Source organism: Balaenoptera musculus, chromosome 15 (assembly GCF_009873245.2).
Source record: "Balaenoptera musculus isolate JJ_BM4_2016_0621 chromosome 15, mBalMus1.pri.v3, whole genome shotgun sequence".
In the NCBI taxonomy this organism is placed as follows: domain Eukaryota; kingdom Metazoa; phylum Chordata; class Mammalia; order Artiodactyla; family Balaenopteridae; genus Balaenoptera; species Balaenoptera musculus.
This window is the reverse complement of record NC_045799.1, coordinates 21100542-21106541: the sequence shown is the minus strand read 5'-3', so window position 1 is coordinate 21106541 and position 6000 is coordinate 21100542.

The window sequence follows — 6000 nt, the reverse complement described above, 5'->3', positions numbered from 1 at the left end:
TAGACCCAGAGACCCCACAGAGAGGACCTCCTGCCTCAAGCAGGCCTATGGCCTGTGAATTTCTGACATCGAGGGACACCCTCTATAGGAGGCCCTTTGGAGAGCGCATTCATTTGGCTTTTACATCTTTGCATGGAGGAGGCCTCCTTGCCTTTCGGTGACCTTCATTTAACAGACAAAGTAGCCCAGACTGCGAGTCCCTAAGAGGACAGCCCCAGTTTTGCTCTGCAGCTGCCAGGATCAAGGTCAAAGGGAGACCTCCAGCAGGCTTGGAGAGAGCCCCGTCCTTTGAGCCCTGCCCTAGGGCCTGGTCATCCCCCTGGTGAGGCGACAGGCTGGGTCTGGGGCATGGTCTCTAGTGTGAGCAAATGCCCTTTTCAGAACAGGGTCTGTTTCAAGGATGAACAGACCCAAATCTCATGGGTTCCAACCTCACATCCCCGCCTATGAGTGTCACATCCTCCTAAGCTGAATATGATCAAAGCTGGTAATAATAATAACAACAACCACAGTATTAATCACAGCCACCATTTACTGAGCGTTTACTACAAGGCACGAGACTTTAATGCACATGATCTCATTTAATCCTCGCAACAACCCTGCCAGCAGGGCAGACACTTGACTTGAGCTGGCAGACAGCTAGTCTGCCTCTGGTGATGACAGCTATGACATGGGAGGCTTGGGAGCTATTGGGCAGTCATGTTCCCTCGACACGGAAACAGTCAGTTTGCAGCAGAAGAAAACAAAGGTGACGTATTAAGGAAACAGAAGTAAGGAACGGGAGCAGGGGGGTGGGGTCCCTGGTCCCAGATCCCCTGAGGCCATGCTGCTTCCTGTCCTCCCATAATTACCTGAGACCCCAGCATCCTTCCAGCAACGCCCCTTTAGACTAAGCTAGTGGCTGAGGTTGAGGATAAATGAGATACTACATTTAATGAGATGCTACATTTAATGAGATAATGCATTTAGCACATTAGATGGATAAAGTAAGACTTCAGTAAGTGGTAGCTGCTATTACTATTATGAAAAGAGCACAGACCTAGCTCAAATACACACCCTGAGAGGCAATCCATCTGTGTGGGGCAGACAGGCAAATTCTATTTTCTACGCAGTACTTTGTGGTCGGTGGTCCTGGAAAGTCCCTTGGGCAAGACAGGCTTTGGAGGCCAAGAGGAGGGTGAAAGACATCCCAGCAGGGAGTACAGTCTGGATAATGGTCCAGGGGCTGGGATGAGGAGACAGGTCCCACTGAAGCATAGACTGGTGGCTTGCGGACTCAGCCCCACCTCCCCCTGGCTCAGGGCTTGGGGGCCAGGGGTTCTTGGCATCCCCCCACCTGGTCCTGGCTGTCAGGACAGTGGTTTGTCCAGAGGCCCATGGAGAGCCTCCTCCGTGGCAGGCTCTGTGCTGAGCTCCAGAATACAAGGATGAGTAAGACACAGGCCACACCTGTCTGTACCTGCCACAGGGCAGGGCAAAGCACAGAGGGTGGTTGGAATACTTAGGAGGGGCAAACCCCAGACTTGGGGAATCGAAGAAGGCTTCCTGGAGGAGGTGGCATCTAAGCAGTGACCTAAGAATGCATAATAATACAAGCTAATATTCATGAAGGGTGTATTACATGTGAGATATTTTAATTTTATTTATTTATTTCTGTTTTTGGCTGTGTTGGGTCTTAGTTGCGGTGCGCGGTTTTCTCTCTAGTTGTGGCGTGCAGGTTCCAGAGCATGTGGGCTCTGTAGTTGCTGCACACGGGCTCTCTACTTGAGGCGCACGAGCTCAGTAGGTGTGGCGCGCACAGGCTTAGTTGCCCTGCGGCATGTGGGATCTGTGGATCGTGGTTCCCAGACCAGGGATCAAACCTGCGTCCCCTGCATTGTAAGGCAGATTCTTTACCACTGGACCACCAGGGAAGTCCCCATGTGAGATATTTTAGCTGCTTTATCTCCTTTAATGTAATCCTCTCTGCCACCCTGGGAGGGAGATCTGATTATCCTCATTGACAGATAAAGTTACTGAGGTTCTGTTAGTTGGAGTGAGTCTCCTGACCACACAGTTACAAAGTGGTGGAAATTCTATTTGAAGGCGGCCCTGCCTGCCTTTCAGTGTGGATTCTCAGCCACAGAAATGAGAGTAAGTGGGAGTGGGGGTAGGAAGAAGGTCACTCTCTGAAAACGAAGATCCAGTTTTACTGCTGGACAGGAAGCTGTTGAGGCAGGCGGGGGTCAGGACACACGGGGTCCTATAAGCTGCACGGGCAGGGGAGGAAGTTTGCACTTCATCGTGAGTGCAGTTGGGTGACAGAGATGGCCAGACTTGGCTTCAGAACTCTACCAAGTCAGCATCAGGCCCATAGATTAGCCTTCAGTGGCTGGGGACGTCGGTGCCTAGGCCTGGAGTGCCACCACCTCCCTGGAGGACAGGGTCTCTTTCTGAGACCCACCTGCCTCTCACAGCCCCCCTTGGGGTTGGGCGCTGGAGAGAAGTAGCCGAGGGACTGGTTTCCAGCTGCCTCGCTCAGACCCTCTTCCTCTTGAGTGAGGAGCGAGCGGGCCTTCTCAGCCAATCACCAAGCCCACCCTAAATAAGCCATAATGACTCCTGATTGCTCCTTTGTGGCTGGCTGGCTGTCAGCTTCACTTCCATTTGAGGCTGTGGGGAGGGGGAGGGGGCCATGCAGCCAATGTGTGTGCTGGTTTCCTATTTTAGGATAAATGCGTGTGCTGCGGGGCTGAGCCCCCGGGCTCTCAGAAATCCAGGTGCCAGGCACAGATGAGTGGGGGTGGGTGTGGAGGTGAATAGAACCGGTTCCAACAGTGGGCAGGACTTTACAGTTTGCAAGGCGTCTCTCTGACCAGGGGGCAGGATCACATCCCTATTTGACTAATGAGTACCTGAGGCTCAGAGAGGGGTTAATGTACAATCATAGATAGTAGATAATGGGACCAAGTGGGGTTTCATTCATTAATTCAGTCTACAAACATTTATTCAGCACCTACTATGTGTCAGGCACTGCACTAAGTGTTAAATATAAACCCAGAGCTTTTCTCACTGTGACCACAAGAATAGCTCGCTTTTTATAGATAAGCTTTTCTTTTTAATTCTTATTGAAATATAGTTAATTTATGAGAGTAGCTTGCTTTTATTGAGCACGTACTATGTGCCAGGTGCTTCGCTACCTACTTTTCAAGTGCTGTCTCATTAATCCTTCCACCAACACAGTGAAGTAGGGTCAAGGATGTGCTTGGATGGGGCAGGAAGTGTTTCTGTCTCCATCCTAAAGGTTGGTATATGCCAAAGATGGTTCACAAATAGGGGCATGTGGGGAGCACAGAGACTGAAGGGCTGAGGAGATGAGAGAGGGTCCAAAGGGGAGGGGTGACCTCACAATGCATGACCACATGGGTGACTCCAGGAGATCCAATCAAAGAACTCACATCCCGTGTAGGGTGGAGAGCCTGGGTGAGCTGACCACAATACACACACACACACACACACACACACACACACACACACGAACTGTGTTGTATCGAAGATCCTACTTAAACACAAAGTAAAAGCCTCTTCCAAATCTTCCTTTGGACTCCCTAGGCAGCTCTGAGCACTGACCAGTTAAATAATGAATGACCCACTCCTTCCTCCCACTGCCAGGACATCATTCGAGGACAATCATTTTTATTCCCATTTAACAGATGAGTAAACTAAAACTAAGAGACCCTGAGTCACCGGCCTGGGTCACTCAACCAGGAGTGGCAGAGTAGACTCTGGAGCTGAGCTCTGAACCAACATCCCCCTCAGGCTGTCCCTGGACCCGTTAGTCGTGAGGCCAGCCCGGGTGCCCTCAGTACCTAGCAGGCAGTGGGTGGCGGATCAGCTCAACTCCTCACTGTAAAGCAGCAAGCCCCCTTCCCCCCTTCCCCTCCCCCTCCCCACGGCCCAGCTCTGCTCAGAGCTATTAACCAGGTCACGCTGGCTTGTCCCAGTCCAATAGTTCCCTTAATTGCCTTTTTATAGCACGTCGTACAACTGTTCATTACGCTGTCATATTTCCCCTCCAAGGCAGCAGTGGGGGAGCCGATCGGAGGATGGGGACCCATGCAGGTGGCAGGGGCTGTGTGTGGGGGGCACCAATGTGTGAAGCTTATTTTCTACTTGGTCAGAATGAATTAAACGCGTGCTTCTCACACTTGACTAATACACGAGCTGCTTTTCAAAGGGGAAAAAATCACAGCCCCCTCCCTACAACTGACAAATTATCTTTATTATGATTTTACTGAAATATGTACAAACATAAAGCTAAGTATAAATTCGTATCCTTTTAGCTTTATACAACTGGAAAAGCAAACACAATGTACCCACATGATACAAACAAAGCTACAAAAGCAGAAATTTCAAAATGACACGATTAATTTAATGTGATGGATGATGTGTCGCTGAAATTAAATCGCCACTTGCACAGTGAGTATTGTGCTGTATGCTTCAGCATTTAGCCCCCCTCTGTTCTTTTGTCATAAGGCCCACAACAATCAAAGCAGTATTTGGTCATCCAGGGGATCTAGAATTTGCTGGTAGATACTTTGGATGTAAAATGATACAACATAAAATTAACCAGTTCTGGGCGAGAGTTCATACACCCCAAGTTAAGAAACAGTCAATGTCCCAGGAGCCTTTATCAGCTGTACTAGGCTAAGCCATCCCATGGGGAAGAGCCATGTGCTCTTGAGGCTGGAAAGCCCAGGATACAGGGCCTGGCCCTCAAAGGCCACCCAGACTTTAGTGAAATCCACAAGCTCTTCTGAGCACCTACTGTATGCCTGTCCCTGTGCCTCCCAACCTCCTGTCCCACAGGAGTTGCCTGTGTGGTCAGGAGAAAGATGAGGGTGACCAGAGTAGACATATATACCTCTCAGGGCAGGAAGAATGCCCAAGAGCAGACATGGAGATCTGTTTCGCCAGTGGGAGCCAGATCTGGACTTCAGCCCCTCCCTGGAGTCCAAGGCCTAAGCTCTTCCTGGCAGACTCACCTAGAGTGTGGAGGTTATAAGGTCAGCTCTGATCCTGGGTTTGAATACTGGATCCTCCACTTCCTAGCTGTGAGATCTTGGACAAGTTACTTAACTTCTCTGTATGCCAGAGTCCTCATCTGTAATGGACATGAAACCAACGCAAGCTCAGAGAGATGCTCTAAGGCAATAGTGAGAGAACACAGACAAAGCACCTACTCTAGAACCCGGCATAGAATAAGCATTTGTTAAATATTAATGTTGATATCTCACCTGACTGATATCTCACCTGACTCCAGCTCTCAGCAGAATTGGAAGAGAAAGAAACTTCTAGAGTTAGCCCTTAGACTGGAGGCCATAGAGTTATCATGAGTGGACAATAGAGGATTTGAAACTCTGTGTGACATTTTGTGTGTGTTTGTGGAAGGAGGATCTTCAGCCTCATTAGATGTTCAAAGAGGTTGTGACCTAGAAAAATCTTAGGCCACTGAGGTAGTGCTGGTCAGGGGTTGGCAGATCACTCAGTGTCTTAGCTTGAGCGACATAACAAAATACAATAGACTGGGTGGCTTACACAAAAGGCATTTATTTTCTCACAGTACTGGATGCTAGAAGTCCCAGATTAAGATGTGGCAGGGTTGATTTCTGGTGAGGACTCTCTTCCTGGTCCATAGATGGCCACCTTCTCACTGTGTACTCACATAGCGGAGAGAGCAAGCAAGATCTGGTGCCTCTTATAAGGACACTAATCCTATTGGATCAGGGCCCCTCCCTTATGACCTCACTTAACCTTAGTTACTTCCATAGAGGGTCTATCTCCAAATAGTCACATTGGGGGTTAGGGCTTCAACATAGTGAATTTTGAGTGGACACAATTTGATCCATATCACTCAGGAAGGTAGGCTATCTGGGTGAGTGAAAGTTTTGACCAGCAGAGGCTAGCCCTTAACCCTTCTAAGCAAGGATCACCTCCAGTTCCCCTGGCCCTCCAAATCTA